Source organism: Ictidomys tridecemlineatus, chromosome 6 (assembly GCF_052094955.1).
Source record: "Ictidomys tridecemlineatus isolate mIctTri1 chromosome 6, mIctTri1.hap1, whole genome shotgun sequence".
Taxonomy (NCBI): domain Eukaryota; kingdom Metazoa; phylum Chordata; class Mammalia; order Rodentia; family Sciuridae; genus Ictidomys; species Ictidomys tridecemlineatus.
Genome location: NC_135482.1, coordinates 165,567,872 through 165,588,303, shown reverse-complemented (window position 1 = coordinate 165,588,303; position 20,432 = coordinate 165,567,872). Strand labels below are relative to the sequence as shown.

At 41.7% G+C, this 20,432-nt stretch overlaps 1 long non-coding RNA gene and 1 pseudogene across 1 annotated transcript; one reads left to right on the top strand and one right to left on the bottom strand.

Moving 5' to 3' along the window:
• Positions 1-1,679: 1,679 nt before the first annotated feature.
• LOC144365165 (uncharacterized) lies at positions 1,680-4,750 on the bottom strand. Its single transcript, XR_013423418.1, has 2 exons — positions 3,409-4,750; positions 1,680-1,940 (listed from the first exon to the last, which is right to left on the bottom strand). It is a non-coding gene; the product is annotated as an uncharacterized LOC144365165 (long non-coding RNA).
• A 541-nt stretch (positions 4,751-5,291) lies between these two features.
• LOC144365123 (apolipoprotein C-I pseudogene) lies at positions 5,292-5,965 on the top strand (annotated as a pseudogene).
• Positions 5,966-20,432: the final 14,467 nt, after the last annotated feature.

The following is a 20,432-nucleotide window of genomic DNA, read 5'->3' as shown; positions in this document are numbered from 1 at the left end:
CATATCTTGTTTGAAAATGTTTTCAATTCTAAAGCATATTTTTTTAATAATTGTAGATGGTCAGCGTGCCTTTATTTTATTTTATTTTTTTATGTAGTGCTAAGGATCAAACCCAGTGCCTCACACATGCTAGGCAAGCACTCTGCCACTGAGCTACAGCCCCAGCCCATAATTTTTTTTTTTTTTTATTCCAAAATCAGGATATACACATTAGTGGTGCAGCTGAGAAGGTAGAGTTGTCGTTGCTTAGCATGCAAGAGGCCCTGGGTTATTTTCCCTGCACTGAAAGAAAAAATAAAAAAATTAAAAACCCATACACATAAAAGTAAATTTTTTAACGCTTCAGTGTTAATAAAAACTTTTTCATCAAGCACTTTACAGCTATTACCTGAATAAATCCTTCAAAATACCCAATAATGTAAAAGCATGACTTATCTTTCACAGAAATTAAAACTGAGGTACAATGAGCTAAGAAATTAACCTAAAGCCTTATCTATGAACCTTATCTAATTATATTCGGACTTAAACAACCATTATCCAAACTCAGAGTTCATCTCCTGTTTATTACACTTTCTGCCTCCCTAAAATGTTGGGATTTTTCTAGTAGACTAGAAATTAACTTCTGCTTCAATTTTTTTCCAAAAAAATTGATATTTGAAATAATTTTTCTTTCTTGGGTACTTGTTGCCAATTAGCTCTGCCTGGAAGCAGTTCAGTTTGTGATAAAAAGCCTAGAGACAACATAAATAACAATAATAAAGCTGATGTTTGTTTGCATTTGTATAGCACAAATCAGGTAGGGGATTTTGAGCTATTACCACTTGCTTAAACAATCAGCCACAGTCTGAATACAAAAGAGCAACCACACCTTCCAGAATGTTGGTTTATCTGGAACTCTTTCCAAAACTTTCCTTATCCTGAATAAAAGCACATCAAATCAAGCTCAACAGCCATATTGAGCCCTCTCTGCACCAATGAAAGTGATTAGTGTTGGATTTTTATCCAAAAGCCTTCCCCCTCACTCAGTCAAGTTGCAGAGCTTGGATTTAGAACAAACATATTTTAATGGTGAGTCTTATTCCAACTATATTTTATCCAGCTCTATTGCCTATTACAGTACCTACTGGGGACTGGTCAAAGCCATAAATTTTACTTTCATGAGGTAATAAACAAAATTAAAAGCAAAACCCTTGTGTCCCTCTCTATATTTTCAAGTTGGCCTCAAAGTGAATTGGAGAGTGTCCCCCTCTACTGCCCATCAAGCATAAAATAACAGAGATATTTTTAAAGCACCTTTAGAAAATCTTACTGGGGGAATCCAGTAGATTAGGCATCCAAGTTCCCAGTTTTCACAAAAAGCATGAATAAGAAAGACATCCTTCAGGGGAGAGCTGAGGCTCTGCATGCTTTTTCAGCCTGTCATTGCAAAGGGCCTGCAGCATCCCTAGACCGCAGGCCAGTTTTCCTCTGAAGAGCTTATCTGGGGCCACTTGCCTTTGGGTGGGGAACAGTTCAATTGTCAATGAATCACAAAAGGAAAATCACTCCTCCAGGAAGAGTCCTCCTTTCAATGACCCATTGAACACTGCTTAGTGCAGCCCTCAGCTGTGAGACCTCAGCGGATGTTGAAGATGAATGCCAACTTTTGTATGACACTTAAGTAAAGCTAAACCAGAGAATCCTCCAAAATTTTTTAATATATTTGATTCTTGATTTAATTTTTTTTCTTTTTTTCACTTTTCACTGTAGACAGAGCCATATTAGATGTCCGACAAAGGCCTGGGGCAGTAGGGTAGAGAAGGAACGGAATGTTCATGGACGTGGCAGTTGTGTCCCTCAGTCATCTCCAGCCAAGGCTGATGCAAGTAGAAAATTGTAGAAACACAGTGGCTCTTTACAGATCAAGGTAGCCTTTAAACAAGTATGCCATGATGTTGGTCCTATATGCAAAATATGAGAAAGGGAAAATCACAAGTGGATCTTCCAAGAGGAGCAGAAGATAGGCAAAGCATAACTAGAAGTTCTTTATTCCCTAAGTAGTGTTCCATTTATTCTTCATTTTGAATTTTTATGTTGGTATGACTTGCCACCTACATACCTCAAGGAGGTTTTGTAAGGATTAAAACAATGTCTTTAAGTGCTTTGAAACAGAGATGAAATGTTTGTTCTTTGACATTGGTACAACCTCGTGGGTAGGTTTTGTTGCTATGCATATTACTTTAACTTAGGTAAATACATGATTTCTAAATAACTGATATTTTGTTCTAAATCTTACTACAGCTCCTTCAAGTTCACGCGTTACCCACATTGGTTGCCAGAATCCAACCAGTCCTCTGTGAATTCAGAGACAACATGTATTATGACCCGGGACTCTCATAGCAAGGGGTTGAGGAAAGGTCTCTAATCTCAGGGATTTTTACTACTTATCTGTGTCCTACAGCTATGAAGGTTTGTTGTTATTGTTGTTGTTGTTGTGTGTATGTGTGATGCTGGGGGTAGAACCCCCAGTCTCACACATGCTAAATAAGTACTCATTCTGGCACTATACCCCCAGCCCAGCTATGAGTTTTATTCTTGTTTTTGTTTTGCTAGGAGGTAATAGTCTCCCTGTGTGTCCAGGCTGGTCTTAAATTTCTGGATTCAAGTTTTCCACCTGCCTCAGCCTCCCCAGTAGCTGAGACTACAGCAGGCACCCTGTGTCCACATACTTGGCCAGCGGGAGAAGCTATTATTTATTTAGCCATGCTGGGTATCTGTCCCAGCGCCTCACACGTGCTAAGCAAATGCTCTACCACTGAGTTACATCCCCAGCCCTTTTCATTCTATTTTGAGACAGGGTCTGGCTAAATTGCACAGGGTGGCCTTGAACTTGCAATACTGTTTCAGTCTTCAGAGATTTATAGGCATATAACACCATGGGCCCAGCCAGCTAAAGTTTAAAAGGAGAGAAAAAAAAGGTGGGGGAGGATTAGTTGAGAATTCTGAATCTTAGCGCCACCTTTTTGTATGGTGGGATATGGGAAAATTTTGCTATTAAAGCTTTTAAAATCCTCTTATATTAGTCTTGATAGTCTCAGCAGGCAATTAAAAAGCAGTTAAAAATAAAGTTAGCTGACTCATTTCAAGAGTTTAGCTGCTGATGCCAGCTTCAACTGATAATGTTATCATAGAAAGCAACACAACAACTTTAACAATGGAGCAAATTTCTCTAAAATAATTGCAAAAGAGTATTGTACAATGCAGTCTTTGTTTTTTCTGTGGTTCTTTGAGTAATTTTTTTTGCTACTAGGGATTGAACCCAAGGGCTCTTTACCACTGAGGCTAGATCACCATCCTATTACTCCAACCCCCAACTCCCTCCCACCCCATTTTTCTAAAACAGGATCTTGCTAAGTTGCTGAGACTGACCTGGAACTTATGATCCTTCTCCGTCAGTCTCCCAAGGTTTTGCACCACTACGCCCAGCTACAAATGACTATCTTATGAAGAGAAAATAAAACAAAACAAAAAGATTATAAAATTAGCTCTCTCGGAAAAAAAGAAACGGAAAATATATAGAACAGTAACCACAAAAAGATTACTACTTATATGAAATCTACTGGCTGCTTAAATCCTGGATCTTTTTTCTGGGTTAATTTTTTTTTAAGACTAATTAAGCACTTCTTTAGGAAAAAGGCAGTAGCTTAATTTTAATGTTCGCTTTTTAAAGTGGAAGGGATTTGTGTCTCTTCATGTCAACAGTTTATTTCTAACAAGGCACACCACCTGTATTATCAGATTCTGTAGTTATTCCTAGATTAGTTATTCTTGGCATTCTTACTGTAAAACCACGTGTCAACTTGTGTTTGCATGTGATGCATATACACACCAGGATTCTATTAAAAGATATCATATATGCCACCTTATTTTCACAGTATAATTAAAATATACAACAAATTTGGTCAGTAATAAACAAAAAATGATGAGAACCATGGAAACCTCTTAAATTAGCAATTACAATAACCTGAAATTAAAAAACAAAGTAAGTTGCTAACTGACATGATCAAGATAAGAATTTGTGGGGCTGGGATTGTGGCTCAGAAGTACAGCGCTCGCCTAGCACATGCAAAGCCCTGGGTTCGATCCTTAGCACCACATAAAAATAAATAAACAAAATAAAGGTATTGTGTCCAAATATAACTAAAAAAATAAAATATTAAAAAAGATAAGAATTTGTATTGTAAATGTTACCTCCCCCCTGAAAGAATTTAAAGATGTGTGAAAACTCGTTTTGCTGTTGCTTTGTTTTTTGTTTAGCAAGGACCTTCTTAGTGACCTTTGCTAATAAATTCTTGAACTGATCATAATGGAAGAACATTTTTTTTATATTTATTTATTTTTTAGTTGTGGTTGGACACAATACCTTTATTTTATTTATTTTTATATGGTGCTGAGGATCAAACCCAGGGCCTCACATGTCCTAGGTGAGCACTCTACCACTGAGCCACAACCCCAGACCAGAAGAACTATTTTTAAGCAGGTCATGATAAAGAAATTATTGAAGCAGACATACTGGATAAGGTATTCTTGTTCCCCAAAGGGATTCAGGGGTCTTTTCTTTTTCTTTTCTTTTCTTTTCTTTTCACCAGGGATTGGACCCAGGGGCACTTAATCACTGAGTCACATCCCCAGCCTTTTTTACTTAAAAAAAAATATATATATATATATTATATATATATATATATAAAATATATATATATATATATATATATATATATATATATATATAGTTGGACACAATGCCTTTATTTCACTTATTTATTTTTATGTGGTACTGAGGATAGAACCCAGGGTCTTGTGCATGCGAGGCAAGCGCTCTACCACTGAGCCACAACCCCAGCCCCCTTTTTTACTTTTGAGACAGGGCCCCACTAAGTTGCTTAGGGCCTCGATAAATCACTGAGGCAATTGTGATCCTCCTGCCTTGGCCTCTGGAGTAACTGAGATTCAAGGCATACACCACGCCAGGCAGGATTTTTTTTTTTAATTGGACCAGGATGGAAGGACATCCAAGTTCCTGAAATAGTTTTAGACAAAGCTCACCATCTGCCTCTACCTTATCCTTCCACTTTCCCTCTTTCACAGCTGAGAAAAAGAGAAGATAGAGAAATTTTTTAAACCAGGATTTCCTACTCAATTAAAAATCCTAAGGATACTGTGGTTCTGGTACATACCCATAATCATGTGACAGCACTCCACTAATACCCACCAGGGACCAGACTGCTCCCAAGAACTGTGCTTTTTCACTTTAAATGGTACCTGTCGACCCCAGCTGTCCTACAACTGATCCACCTCTGGCTGCCGTGAGGCTCATCCTGTGACTGTCGGCTCTGGTAGTGGTCCTGTCCATGGTTTTGGAAAGTCCAGTCCCAGCTCAGGCTGCCCCAGGCGTCTCCAGCACCTTGGAACTGAGGGAGTTTTTAAACACCCTGGAGCACAAGGCTGGGCAGCCATGGACCACATCAAACAGGTGACATTCCTGCCAAGACCTGGAATTGGTTTTCTGAGACATTCAACAAAGTGAAGGAGAAACTCAAAGCAAACTTCTCTTGAATGCCTGCAGGACAGAGCCTAAACAAAGACTCCCTCCATCATGCCCAAGGTGGCCCCCATCCCATACTAATAAAAATGCTATAAAAATAATAATAACAGTAATAAATGGTACCTGTTAGTTAGTAGTAAGGTACTTGCCTAGCATGTTTAAAGTCCTGAGTTTCATCCCCTGCACCAAAAGCAAAACCAAACTATGACAAGTGGCCCTGGAAGCATATGCCTGTAATACCAGCAACTCTGGAGGCTGAGGCAGGACAGCCAGTTCCAGGAAGCCTCAGCAATTTAGCAAGGCCCTATTTAGACACACAGAGATGTGCCTGCATAGAGAGAAGGCCATGCCAGGACCCAAGGAGAAGGTGGCCATCTACAAGTCAAGGCAAAAGGCCTCAGGAGAAATCAAAACCACTTCCAGCCTTCAAAACTGTGAGGAAATAAAGTTCTGTGTTTAAATCCCCAAGTCTATGGTATTTTGTTATAGCAGCCCTAGGAAATGAATACACTGGCTAGACAATCAGTTGTCTTTCTTACAGGCAAGCGCCAACACACCCAACTAGTTTAGGTTAGGTTTTTTTTTTTTTTTTTTGTACTGAGGATTGAATCCAGGGGCACTTTATCACTGAGTTATATCCCAAGCCCTTTTTATTTTTTTTGAGATAGAAACTCGTTAAATTGCCTAGGGCATCCTTAAATTGCTGAGGCTGGCCTCGAACTTGTGATCCTCCTGCCTCATCCTCCCAAATGGCAGAGATTACAGGCATGCACTACCATGCCTGGCTTAGGATAGATTTTTAACATTCAATTGAGGATTTAAAGACCCTAGTTCAGTTAAACAAATAAAGCACTAATGTGTCAGTAAAAATCTGAACTGAACTTTCAACTAAACCCTAACACTTCGTTTATTAACAAGCATCATGGCCATCATTATAGGTGATGTGCCCTTATGTGCCCTATATTGTTCTAAGCCCTGTCCTTGGAAATTTCATTTAACCTTCACAAAACCCTATGGGGCAGTATTATGTTACAGATGAAGAAACTGAGGCATAGACAGGTTGAGTTACTTGCAGGAGGTTGTGTAGATAGCACATTGGAGCTGTGATCCCAACATCTTTGCTTTTAACTAGTAATGCATGCTGCTTCTTTAATTAATAGATCTAATAGTTGTTACCCCTCCCTCACCGAACACACAGCAGTGCAAAGTAGGCGTAATCTACTTAGACCTGGACTTAAAACACCTAACTCCTGCCAGGCACAGGGGTACAGTCATATAACGCCAGAAGAAGCTCCAGAGGCTAAGGCAGGAGGATGGCAAATTCAAGGCCAGAACCGGCAATTGAGCAAAGTCCCCATCTCAAAATGAAAAGGACTGGATTTGTAGCTTAAGGGCAAAGCGCTCCAGATTCAATCCCCAGTCAGGGGCGAGGTGGGGAGGGGACCTAACTTCCGATTCAAGCTCTATTGGTATTCTTCCAGGGAGTTAGTTTCCCTATCTGAATAATAGACATCAGAATATGTGCCTGCTTTGGGGGTCAACAGAGATAATGGTACAAAGATGCTTGCAGGTGGGATTAGCCTCAGGCATGGCCCGCCTGTTTACTAGTCCTTTTATCTCAAGTCTTAAGTTCCTTTTTATGATATTCGGAAGGGCAGTCGCTGACCGGGTTCCAGTGGCCTCAGTCCCACCAAGGGTTTCCACCCCTTTGCAGCTGTCTCGCATCTGCAATGCATGCAGATGCAATCCTGCCTCTCATACAGTCCCTTAGTCCTTGCCCTTAGTAAACCCAATTGAGGACAAGGAAGAGGAGTCGCTGGACTGTGGAAACCTTTTGCAGAGAAACCTACTTGCGAGGAAAGGCCAGCATGTTAAAGTTAGGCAAGCACAGACCAGATCCCTCCTCTGTCAGTCCCCTGTGGGGCCCACAGAATCATAGAGACCCTCCTTCCCACACCCAGTTTCCCAAAGTGTAATTCAAGCTCTTCGCCCCTGCCCCCGCCCCCGCCCCCTTGCTGTAAATGTCCTAAAGCCAGATCAGCGCTGGCCTCAGGAGAGTTTGGGCCTCTTGGAATCACAATTGAATTTTTATTTTGTTTTTACTTTTAGCCATTTTTTTAAAAACTTTCACTTATTTACATTTTTGTGTGTGCTGGTGCTGGGACTTGAATCCAGGGCCTCAGGCATGCTAGGAAAGTGCTTACCCCTGAGCTACCCCCCACCCCGCCCCCGCGGGCCCTTGGAATCCACCCCTGGGACTTCAGCTCTGCCTTGTCCTCGCCTTGGCCATCCTCCTATCCTGGCTAATAGAGGCATTTCATGAATTTCCTTCTAGTCTTGTTAAAGAGACAGCACTTTAAAAGCCTGTTTCTGATATCTGCCCTGCCCCAGTGAAGTTGCTGCTCATGCGCGTGACTGCAGCTGCGCCGGCGTCTGGGTCTAAACAGTCTCATCACGAGCCTCAACACCCCCTCCCCCTCCTTGCAGAGGGCTTTCACCACCAGGGGAGGAGGGGAGGAGAGCAGAGCTTTACCACTAGAGACTGGCTGTCAATCTGAACACAGAGCCATTGGATCCCCACCCCCATGGTTTCTTTCTATACTATTAAAATTCGCCTCCCCTCCCCCAATTCTGGGCATAACATTTGCTTTTTTGCTTTTTGCCAGGGTCTCACTAAATTGCCCAGGCTGGCCTCAAATTTACCATCCTCCTATCTTAGACTTCGGAATAGATGGGATTACAGCTGTTCTGCCCCACCCAGCTTCTGTACTACTAACATTTGCAAAGCAAATGATAAAAATTCTTACGGGCTGAACCAAAATCAGTGCACATTCTCTGATTGTGTTGTGTGACCAACAGGATCTTGCTTTTCTTTCTCCTCTTTCTCATGGAAATAAATAATCCAAGAAATGGCGCAATTTCTTTTTTTTTTCTTTTTCTTTCTTTCTTCCTTTCTTTTTTTAATGACCAGTTACACACTAACTCCTGGTGTTGATTGCCCCTGCCAGTTAATGAGCAGGGCCTCTACTATGCCAGCCTATCCAGGAAAATATAGCACACTGACACCTGGGAATACATCTGATCAATCCCCAGCATATCCTTCTGCCACTCTGCAAGTGGATGCTAAATAGTTCATGCCCAAGTGACAATTGATCTGGAAACTCACAATCTAGATTTTTTTTTTTGGGGGGGGGGATGTTTACTGGGGATTGAACTCAGAGGCGCTTGACCACTAAGCCACATCCTCAGCCCTATTTTGTATTTAATTTAGAGTCAGGGTCTCACTGAGTTGCTTAGCCTGCTGTTGCTGAGGTGGCTTCGAACACTGATCCTCCTGCACCAGTCTCCAGAGCTGCTGGGATTACAGGCATGCGCCATCCTGGCTGGCACCATTTAGAGTTTTAAAGTAACAAATTGTAGACCATTGAAATATGCAGCAGACCATGTGCAATTGGGGTGGATTTTTGTTTGTTTGGGGGTACTGGGGATTTAATCCAGGGGTGCTTTACCACTGAGCCACATCCCCAGCCCTTTTTATGTTTTGTTTTGCAACAGGGTCTCTCTGAGTTGCTGAGGGTGGCTTTGAACCGGTCATCCTTCTGCCTCAGCCTCCCCAGTTGATGGGTTTACAGGGTGCACCACGACACCCGGCTGCAATTGAGTTTTTACATTTATTTCAATTTGGAGGACCCCCATACATAATGGCCCACAGAAGTTCTGGAGTGTGAGAGAGCTAGTTGAGGTTTCACGTCCCTGAGACATTCACCAACACTGAACATCCATCCCTCTCATGCTGGTTTTTACAAAGAAAATTATTCTCTCCTCTGTCAGGTTAGATCACAGTAACTTGTTAGTTCTGATCTTCCCATTTAACTGTTCCTCTTTTTTGCCAGGTCCTCATAGTTTTGATTTTTTTTTTTCCACAATATACAATTTTTAATGTTTTAAAAGCAATGTTGTAGTGCCCCCTACTGGTATATCCTATTAGTAGCTATTTGTGAAGAGAGTTTGCTATTTTTAGAGAAAAGGTAATAAACTTCACCAAAAAAGTTTAAAAGGAGAGTCTGTTATTTACTTCCTTTTTCCCTTTGTAGGTGGGATTGAACCTAAGGTCACTTTACCACTGAGCTAAATTCCCAGCGCTTTTTATTTTATTTTGAAACAGGGTCTTGCTAAATAGCTGAGACTGGCCTGGAACTTTCTATTCTCTTGCCTCAGCCTCCCAAATCGCTGGGATTACAGGTGTGTGCCACCACACCCAGCACAATTATAGTAATTATTGAAGTCGATCTGTGTATTGATTTTATTATGATAATGCCCTAAATTCCCATAAGGATAGTAGATGGATACATCGTGCCACATGAGATCAGTACAACTCACAAGAATAGGAACCAAGTCAAACAGGCCAGTGGTGGGGAGGGCTGTCAGAGCTGGAACTATAAATATTATAAATTAAATAGAAGAAAAACTGTGTCCCTAATAAAGCAAACCAGAATAATTTTGCAACATCAACCTGCACATGGAAACAATCCGGTCCCCTATTCTGTTTGGGTATAATGCAGAGCCAATCAGGGTAAAAGAGACCCTGTGTGGTCAAGCAATCCCTGTCCACTCTCAGACAGAACAAGGAAGCAAATACAAGCAAACCTCCAAGTCACTTCCCACAGCCAAGTAGTGCCTGCCTGCAGAGGAAGGCACCGGGCCCAGGGGTGGACACATGGCCACTCAGTGATTCAGTGATTTCCCATTCAGCAATGGGTGGGCCCATTTTTGCAAAGCCAGAAGGAAGCTACGCACACAGATTCATGTATAAAAAAAAAAAGAAAGAAAGAAAGAAAAGAAAAAGCACTTAGTTAAGCCACTTTACTTATAATCTTGTGCCAGATTTGAAAGATTAGCTCTGACAATGAAAAATACTCTCACTGTATAATATCTCCAAAACCTGGGAAGCTTCCAGGAAATTCTAATTGCCTAAAATGGTCTTCTGTTAGTTCTTCAAGGCTCTTCTAAGTCTTGCAGTTGAAAAAAAAGGATGATCTTCCTGTCATTTTTTGCTTTCTTAATTTTGCCTTTATGTATTTTTATTTATTTATTTTTTTGCAGTCCTGAGATTGAACCCAGGAGCACTCTACCAGTGAGCTTACATCGTCAGCTTCTCTCTCTCTCTCTCTCTCTCTCTCTCTCTCTCTCTCTCTCTCTCTCTCTCTCTCTCTTTCTCTCTCTCTCTCTGTCTTTCTCTGTCTCTCTCTCTCTCTCTCTCTCTCTCTCTCTCTCTCTCTCTCTCTCTCTCTCTCTCAGTACTGGAAATGGAACTCAGGGCACTTGAACACTGAGCCACATCCTCAGCCCTATCTTGTATTTTATGTAGAGACAGGGTCTCACCTATTTGCTTAGTGCCTTCACATTGCTGAGGCTGGCTTGAACTCATGATCCTCCTGTCTCAGCCTCCTGAGTTGGTGAGATTACAGGGGAGAGCCACCACACCTGAATCCTAAATTTACTTTTAAAATTCATTTGAAGCAAAAGAAACATTTGAAGAGTATTTTGTCATATAACTTTTATTTCTGTCACTTACCTTCACCTCTTGCTTTTCAAATCTGTTTAGTAAGAAGTGAACAAGAGAACATTTAATCAAGACATATGGTTAAAATGTCCAAAACCATGGAATGTCTCAGTGTGTTCTGCCAAAATCTTAGGTATTTTAACTTCAGTTTTAATAACTGCCATTATTAGTCATACTGTAGTGGAGAAAGCTGCCTTAACTGACAGTTCTTCTTTTTTTAAAAAATATTTTTAGTTGTCAATGAACTTTTATTTTATTAATTTACATGTGGTGCTGAGAATCAAACCCTGTGCCTCACACATACTAAGCAAGTGCTCTACCACTGAGCCACAGCCTCAGCCCTGACAGTTCTTTTAAACCTAAACCTACCGGTGATAATTCACAGGAACTAGACAATTTGAAGACCAGTGTTGTCTCCATGGTTGATTTCTCCTAAAGTCAGAAGGTTCATCTCTTGCTCTAAGGGAAGAGAAGACTCGGGAAGAATAATTTTTTTTTCTTTGTACTGGGGATTGAACTCAGGGTCACTCAACCAGTGAGCCACATCTCCAGTCCTATTTTGTATTTTATTTAAAGACAGGGTTTCACTGAGTTGCTTAACACCTTGCTTTTGCTGAGGCTAGATTTGAACTTGTGATCCTCCTGTCTCAGCCCTTCCCAGCCTCTGGGGTTACAGGCTTGAGGTCCAGCAGGAAGAATACTTTTTATAACCAAGTCTATTAAAGTTCAGATCACTGGCCTGGGGCTGTAGCTCAAAGTAGAGCATGTGTTTAGCATGCAAGAAGCCCTGCGTTCCATCCCCAGCACCTGGGGGAGGAGGGAGTAAAAGGGCAAATCATTCTTACGCATTCTGTAGTATTGCTAAATACCTAGCTCAAAGAAAAGAATAAAAATAGGCTGTCACCTACAAACACATGGTGACTTTCACAGTAGGGAATGGATGGAAATATAGAGGCTCCTTGTGTTAAAAGCACAGCCTCTGCCGGAGCTTGGTGGCAGATGCCTATAATTCTAGCGAATTGGGAGGCTGAGGCAGGAGGATTGCAGGTTCAAGGCCAACCCCAACAATTTAGTGAGACCCTGTCTTAAAATTTAAAAAATAAATAAAAATATAAAGGGTTAGGGATCAACTCAGTGATTAAAGTTCCCTTGATTCAATCCTCAGTACCTTCCCTGGTGGTGGTGGTGGGGGGAATCCCCACAAGTTGTAAAATCTGGAAATTCAAATTTAAAAAGCATTTCCCAAGCTGGGTGTGGTGGCGCATGCCTGTTATCCCAGCAGCTCAGGAGGCTGAGGCAGGAGGACTGTGAGTTCAAAGCCAGCCTCAGCAAAAGTGAGATGCTAAGCAACTCAATGAGATCCTGTCTCTAAATAAAATACAAAATAGGGCTGGGGATGTGGCTCAGTGGTTGACCCTTGAATTCAATGCCAGGTATAAAAAAAAAATAGTTCTCAGACTGGGAATATAGGTCAGTTGGTAGAGTGCTTGTCTCACATGCATAAGGCCCTGGGTTCAATCCCAGCACCACACACACAAAACAGTAGTTCCCATCACTTTCTTTTTGTTGACTCCCACCACTAACTTACTTAGAGAAATACTTGATTGCCGTCCCATAGCTATTCAACACAGGGGCTGCATGATGATGCTGTGCCACACCAGCCTGGGGATCATGGAAGACCAGGGCCAGCTGTGCCTGGAGAGTGGAAGGAATGCCCAGAACAATTACTGGCAGGCTGTGTCTTAATGGGGATGGTAAAGAGTCTCCCAGTCAGAGAATGAAGGTGCTCCCTTCATGGGGGGAACAGTAAGGTACAAAGGTATAAAATTTGCCATTTAATCCATGCCAGTGGCAAGGTACAAAGGTATAAAATTTGCCATTTAATCCATGCTAGGCACTCAACCACTGAGCCACATCCCCAGCCCTATTTTGTAATTTATTTAGAGACAGAGTCTCCCTGAGTTGCTTAGTGCCTTGTTTTTGCTGAGGCTAGCTTTGAACTTGTGATCCTCTTGTCTCAGCCTCCTAGGCCCAGCTCTTTTTCCTTTTTTCTGCAGGACTGAGGATTGAACCCAGGCCCTTGTGCCTGCTAGGCAAGTGCTCTGCCACTGAGTTACATCCCTTTTTATTTTATATTTTATTGATAAGTTGCCAAGGCTGCATTTGAATTTAGGATCCTCTTGCCTCAGCCTCCCTTGTAGCTAGATTACAAATTTGCACCACCATGCCTGGAGAAAGGTTTGTTTTTTTTTTTTTTTTTTAGTAAGAATTTTTAAATAAGAATGTATCATATTCAACTCTATGGTTTAATAAAAATCATTCTGGAGCAATTGTGTGATTCATTTTGGGGCACTTTGGATTAAGCACCTCCCCTAATCACCTGACCAGCTGCTTTTGGGGAAGACATGAATGGAAGGTCTCAGGAGGAGGTGCAAAGTATCTGCTATTGTCTTCACTGTAGACTAAAGTTGAGCTCAGGTGTGAGGACTGACAGATCTGGGGTTTGACACCCCCCCACACACCCCCACCCCAGGGTGCTAGAAACAAGACTGGAAAAACATAGATGTGGCTGAGCTGCCAGAGTCCCTCCAGTGGAGAAATCAAGAAAATGCACAAAAATGAGAATTTTTCAGGACAAGAAAGTAGTTAGAGATTTGCATGTGCCGTGATAGTTTATGAAAACCTTATTGCTTCGTTCTATTTTCATCAAACATCTATTGAATGTCAATTTGGACATGCAAGCTTTAAAAATATGCAAACTCAGCTGGGCGCCATGGCGCATGCCTGTAATCCCAGTGATTTGGGAGGCTAAGGAAAGAGCATTGCGAGTTCAAAGCCAGCCTTGGCAACTTAGTGAGACCCTAAGCAACTTTGAGAGACTCTGTCTCAAAATAAAATATGAAAAAGGGCTGGGGATGTGGCTCAGTGTTTGAGCACCCATGGATTCAATCCCCAGTACAAGCAACAAAAAAAAACAAAACAAAACAAACAAACAAAAAAACTCTATTGTTCATGCCACTGTCTGGTGTTGATGGTTGGGGCCAAGAAACTTTATGTCCCAAGTGCTGCTGGTTGGAAACCATACCCAGAGGTGATGGGCCAAAAAAAAAAAAAAAAAAAAAAAACCACAGGAGAAAACTTAAAACCAAAGAATGACAAGATAACATGACTCAACTTCTGTCTTAAAACATATTCTAGACACATCTGTCAGACACACACAGGGATTTCCACACTCTGCTTCCCCTTCTAGAAGAAACTGACCTGCCACCACAGCCCCTGCTCAAGGGAGCTGCTCTGGGCTGGGTGAGGCAGGTTTGACTATGACTGGACAAGAGCGACCGGCAGATCCGATCCAAGGCAGGATTATTACTTTTTTTTTTTTTTTTTTGTACTGGGTATTAAAGCTCTAGGGCCTATCTCTGCCCCCTCTTCCGTTTAAAATTGTTAGATGTTGTATTGTAGATGATACATTTTGTGACACATGGCCTTGCTACTGGTAGGAAGAGGGTTAGAAGTCCTGCCACATAATCATGTGAGTCCGAATGGGCATTAGTGAAATGACTGCAATTCCATCTAGTTAACATAAAGGTAAACTAGGTCAGCCTCTCCCACGACATTTGCTCCTTCAGGCTCCTGAGGAACTTCCTCAGCATCTCCTAATTCCAGGAAGATCTGTGAGGCACTTATAATGCACTTGTTTTACTGAAAGGAGACGCTGAAGCCAGACTTCTTGCACATCTCTCTCTCTCTTTCTTGCTCTCTCTTTTTTGTTTTTGGTACCAGGGATTGAACCCAAGGGCTCTTAAAAACTAAGGCACATTCCAGCCCTTTCCATTCTTTATTTTGAAACAAGTTCTCACTAGTTTGCTTACAGCCTCACTAAATTGCTGAGGCTGGCTTTGAACTTGTCAACCTCCTGCCTTAGCCTCTTGATCCACTAGGACTACAGGCATGTGCCACCATGCCTGACTCACATCACTCTTCTTATACAAATTCAGGTTGCTTTGCAATCAAACCACCACCAAAAAAAAAAAAAAAAAAAAATCAGTCCATATCCCAAAAATGCATACATAGGTTTGAGGTCAAGTATTCAAACTGTATAGTACCTAGCACAACATAGGCATTTGATAAACATAGGAAATCAACAGATAAGTGAAAAATGCCTAATCTTATGGGTGCAAATATACTTCCCTCTGATTAGCTGTGTGTTGTATTTAATTATTTTCTCTCACTCCAGAATGAAGTTGCTATTGCTAGGGATAACGTGTGTGTGTGTGTGTGTGTGTGTGTGTGTATGTGTGTGTGTGTGTGTGTGTGTGTGTGTGTGTGTGTGTGTGTGTGATTGAACCCAGGGACAGACTATCACTGAGTCATGTCCCCAGCCCTTTTTTATTTTTTAATTTTAAGACTGGTTCTTACAAAGTTGCCCAGGCTGGCCTTGAACTTATGATCCTTCCACCTCAGCCTCCAGAGTCACTAGGATTACAGGTGTGCATTGTAGTGCTGAGAGGGATCAAAACTCATTGAGCCTTCTCTTTAACAGTGCATTTGTTAATAACAGGATGTATCCTCAATATAATAAATGTCAACGTGCAAAGTGATAAAAGATAAAAGTAATTGAGTTAGCTGAGAGCACATTTATAAAACACTGGTATCCTGGCTCTATTTCTACCTCACCCTGGGGAGGAGCAATTTTGAAAATTTCAGATTCCCAAGACTCACCCATGACCCTTTGAAATTGCAGTCTGAGGGCTGGGATTGTGGCTCAGTGGCAAAGCGCTTGCCTGACATGTATGGGGTACTGGGTTCAATCCTCAGCACCACATAAAAATAAATAAATAAAATAAAGGTGTTGTATCTACAAAAAAAAAAATGTTAAAAAAAAAAGGAAATTGTGGGACTGGGATATAGCTCAGTTGAACCTATATCCTCACAAATACTAGACAAGCACTCTACCCCAAGCTACATCCCCAACCACATTTGGATTTTTGGGTTTTGTTTATGTTTTTGGTACTGGGGATTGAATCCAGGGGTATTCTACCATTGACACTGAGCTTCCTCCCCAGTCCTTTTTATTTTTTATTTTTAATTTTAAGACAGGATCTTGTTGAATTTCCCAGGCCTGACCTTGAACTTGCATTCTTCCTGCCTCAGCCTCCTGAGTTGCTAAGACTACATACTGCATCACTGGGGCCTAGCTACATTTGGATTAACTCTCCAGGTGGCTCCAACATGTCTGTCTGGGCAGGGTTTTTTTTTTTTTTTTTTTTTTTTTTGTACTGGGGATTGAACTCAGGAACACTCAACCACATCCCCAGCCCTATTTTGTATTTTATTTAGAGACAGGGTCTCACTGAGTTGCTTAGTGCCTGACAGGGTTTCACTGAGCTGGTTAGTGCCTTGCTGTTGCTGAGGTTGGCTTTGAACCCGTGATCCTACAGGTGTGCGCCTTGGGCAGATTTTGAAGACCCAGGTAGGGTAACCCTCATTCACAGTAGTGCTTCTCATACTTGCCAGATGGTAGAATCCTCTGACTTAAGTTAACTTTCCAGCTCTCTGCCTTGGAGATTCCAATCACACATCTGGGGTAGGTCTCAGGAATCTGTTTAAGATGCCTCAAAGGGAATTCTTAGGACCTATTGAGATTACTCATCTTCAGGAAGTTCCGCTGACTCTGGTCTGTATGCTGAAGGCTAGATAGATGCCCCCTTAGGCTTGTGATTAATTGTTATGTGGCATATTATAGCAAGAGCTAATTCATACTCCATTTCTCAGAAAACTATTAAAGGATGTGCTTCATCAAAAGATGAAGTAAACTAAGAAAGAATAAGACATAGGCTATAAGACACAATACAACTGGCCGGGCGCAGTGGTGCAGGAGACTGAGGCAGGAGGATCACAAGTTCAAGCCAGCTTGTGTGCTAAGCAACACAGTGAGATCCTGTCTCTAATAAAATACAAAATATGGTTGGGGATGTGGTTGAGTGTCCCTGAGTTCAATCCCCAGTACCAAAGGGAAAAAAAAAAAAAAAGAAAAGAAAGAAAGAAACAATACAACCACAAGGAGAGCAGTATCCTTAAGAAGTTGAAATAACCAGGGATAGTGGCACATGCCTATCATCCCAGCAGTTTGGGAGGCTGAGGCAAGAGGATTACAAGTTCAAAGCCAGCCTTAGCAACTTAGTGAGGCCCGAAACAACTTAGAGACCCCAAGTCAAAATAAAAGATGGGCTGGGGATGTGACTCAGTGGTTAAGTGCCCTTGGGTTCAATCCCTGGTACGAAGAAGGAGGAGGAGGAGGAGGAGGAGGAGGAGAAGGAGGAGGAGGAGGAGGAGAAGAAGGAGGAGGAGGAGGAGGAGGAGGAGGAGGAGGAGGAGGAGGAGGAGGAGGAGGAGGAGGAGGAGGAGGAGGAGGAGGAGGAGAAGAAGGAGCAGCTGAAACAACAGGCACGCCTGTAATTCCAGAAACTTGGGAGGCTGAGTCTGGAGACAAGTTCAAGAACAGACTCAGCAATTTAGCAAGGCTCTAGGCAACTTAGAGCCTTGTCTCAAAATAAAGAGGCCTGGGGATGTGGCGCAGTGGTAAAGCGGTGAAGTGCCTTTGGACTCTATCCCTAGTACCAAGAAAAAAACGGGGGAGTGACATGAATGGCACTAAGGAAGTGACACCGGTGGCACCTGATGTATCTCAATAGGAGGCTTAAATCGTTTTCATTTTGATCTTTCTATGGCAGATACAATCTCTTTCTTTTCTGTGCTGGGGATTGACCCCAGGGCTTTAGGCACAAGCATTATCACTGAGCTACATTCCTAGCCCAGTACATCACATCAACAATGACTGGCATCTCCTCCAAACCCTCTGTTTTGCCCTCTCTACAACAAATCTTCAGTTTTTTGCCAGGATAGAGAGGGTATATAGACACTTTTCAGTTTCTTAAGCAGATTGTTAATGTCTTTCCTATTTAATCTATACCCTTTCGCTCTCTGTTCCAGGGAAATCTGGTGTAATCAATTACTGATTTTGGTGGGGGACACAGGGGAACAGAATTCTGTAGTGCAAAACACCAGGGCCCCATTTTCTTGGTTTGCTAATCCCCTATTATCCATCATCTATGCAGCTTGTAAAACTTTTTTGGTCCTTTCTTTCATTCTCTCCAATTTTGTGCTCTTAATGCCTTTTTAAAGAAAAATCCTTTTACTGTCATTGAATGAAGTTTCAGGAAGCAAAGTAGACAGCATGCTTTCAATGTGTTATCTTTAGACACAAATTCTAGTGTAGATGGACATGTCAAAACTGTGTATTATAGAAAATCTCAAAGACACACAAAATACGAAGAATGTTAATAAACCCCCACTCCATATATAATACATATATGTATGTGTGCGTGTGTATATGTGTGTATTTTGGGGGGGGTACTAGGGATTGAACCCAGGGTACCTAATCATTAAGCCACATCCTCATCCCTTTTTTATATTTTGTACATTTTGTTTAGAGACAGGGCCTCACTAAGTTGCTTAGAGCCTCGCTAAGTTGCTGAAGCTGACTTTGAACTTGCTATCTTCCTGCCTCAGCCTTCTGAGCCCATGGGATTATAGGCGGCTCCCACTTCCCATATAATCCACTGCCCAGCTTCAACAATTACAAAATTCATGGCCAATCTTATTTCATCCATATCTCTATCCTTCCTCCTGGATTATTTGGAAGAAAATCATATCATTTCATTTGCAAATGAATAATGGATCTGAAGTGCTTATGTAACTACCTCTAGAGAATGAATTTCTGATTACAGTCCTTCAAATGCTAACTAACCAGAGTGCTAGGTCCTAATTAGGGTACTTCAAATGTGAACAGCCTCTACGATGTTAATCTATATACACATGCATTGCACCGGCTGTTCATAGGAAAGTGAATCACCGTACAGAGCATCTAAAACAGTGAAGCTCAAGGGTTGAGGAGAATTATTGGGTTTTGTTGTCTGACTAGAAGAAGCTTAAGAGACGAGCACTTAGAGTTGATAGCTGTGTTTTGCTCTTAGAGTAGAAGAGAGTCATCAGGAAAAGAGGTAATTTGCAAAGAAAGAAGAACCAGAGATAATGTTGAACACACAACAAGAAATATAGACAATTGTTAATGTATGATTGGGGCTCAGAGGGAGGTCTGACTGGGTATTCATACTTAATCATCATTCTTATGGAAATAAGAATTGAAAGCCTGACACAAGTGGATTCTCCAAATGAGCCAGGAAAGGGAACAGAATGACCTGCGTTGGGGAGGGGAGAGAGGAAAAGGTTGACACCTGTTTGACAGAAAGGGAGTTGGGCCATGAAACCTGCAGTTACATCATGATACTCCATCATGGAGAGCTGGGGAGAACGGGTTGTATATGCCACCATTTCAGACAAAACTCTTAACCCTTGCGCCTATCTTAGTAGTCTGGAGAAATCTATGGACTTTCTTAAATGAAAAATATAAAGTAGGTATGATTACAAAGGAAGCCAATTACACTGAAATAGTTCTCAAAATGTTTTTAATGTGATACAACAATAAAATTATTCTGATACATTAGATAATAAGATATAGTGGCAGATATAATGTTTACTGTAATTTTTTTTTTTTTTGGAGGGGATATTGGTGACCGAACTTAGGGGCAATTGGCCACTGAGCCACATCTCCAGCTCTATTTTGTATTTTATTTAGAGACAGGGTTTCACTGAGTTGCTTAGCAACTCGCCATTGCTGAGGCTGGCTTTGAACTCCAGATCCTCCTGTCTCAGCCTCCTGAGCCTCTAGGATTATAGGCATGCCTTCATTACTGTAACTTTGAAATAGAAATGTGTGTAAACTACGTTTTGAGATATCTGCAACAACTCTAATGTGATGTGAAAGTAACTGTGACTTCTATGGGTGACAAAGTCATAGGTATTGCTAAAACCGCATTTGGTTGTGTACATTCATAATTGAAAGAAGTGCTAATTTGCAGTTAGATGTGAGTAGAAATAAGTGATTTTTTCTTATCCAAGTTCACAGACACCCTGCACCCAAATCTCTATCCACAAACTCTCCCCACCATGAGAACCTACTTGGGCGTGGGTTGTCAGATAAATGACTTCATTCATTCACAAACTGTGTAGTAGACACCAATAACTGCACTAGACATAGAGATACAGGATAAATAAGCAGCAATGAGTCAAGCTGGGGAGACTGATATAAATAGATAATGGCAGGGCTGGGGTTGTGGCTCAGTGGTAGAGGGCTCACCGACATGCAGGAGGCACTGGGTTTGATCC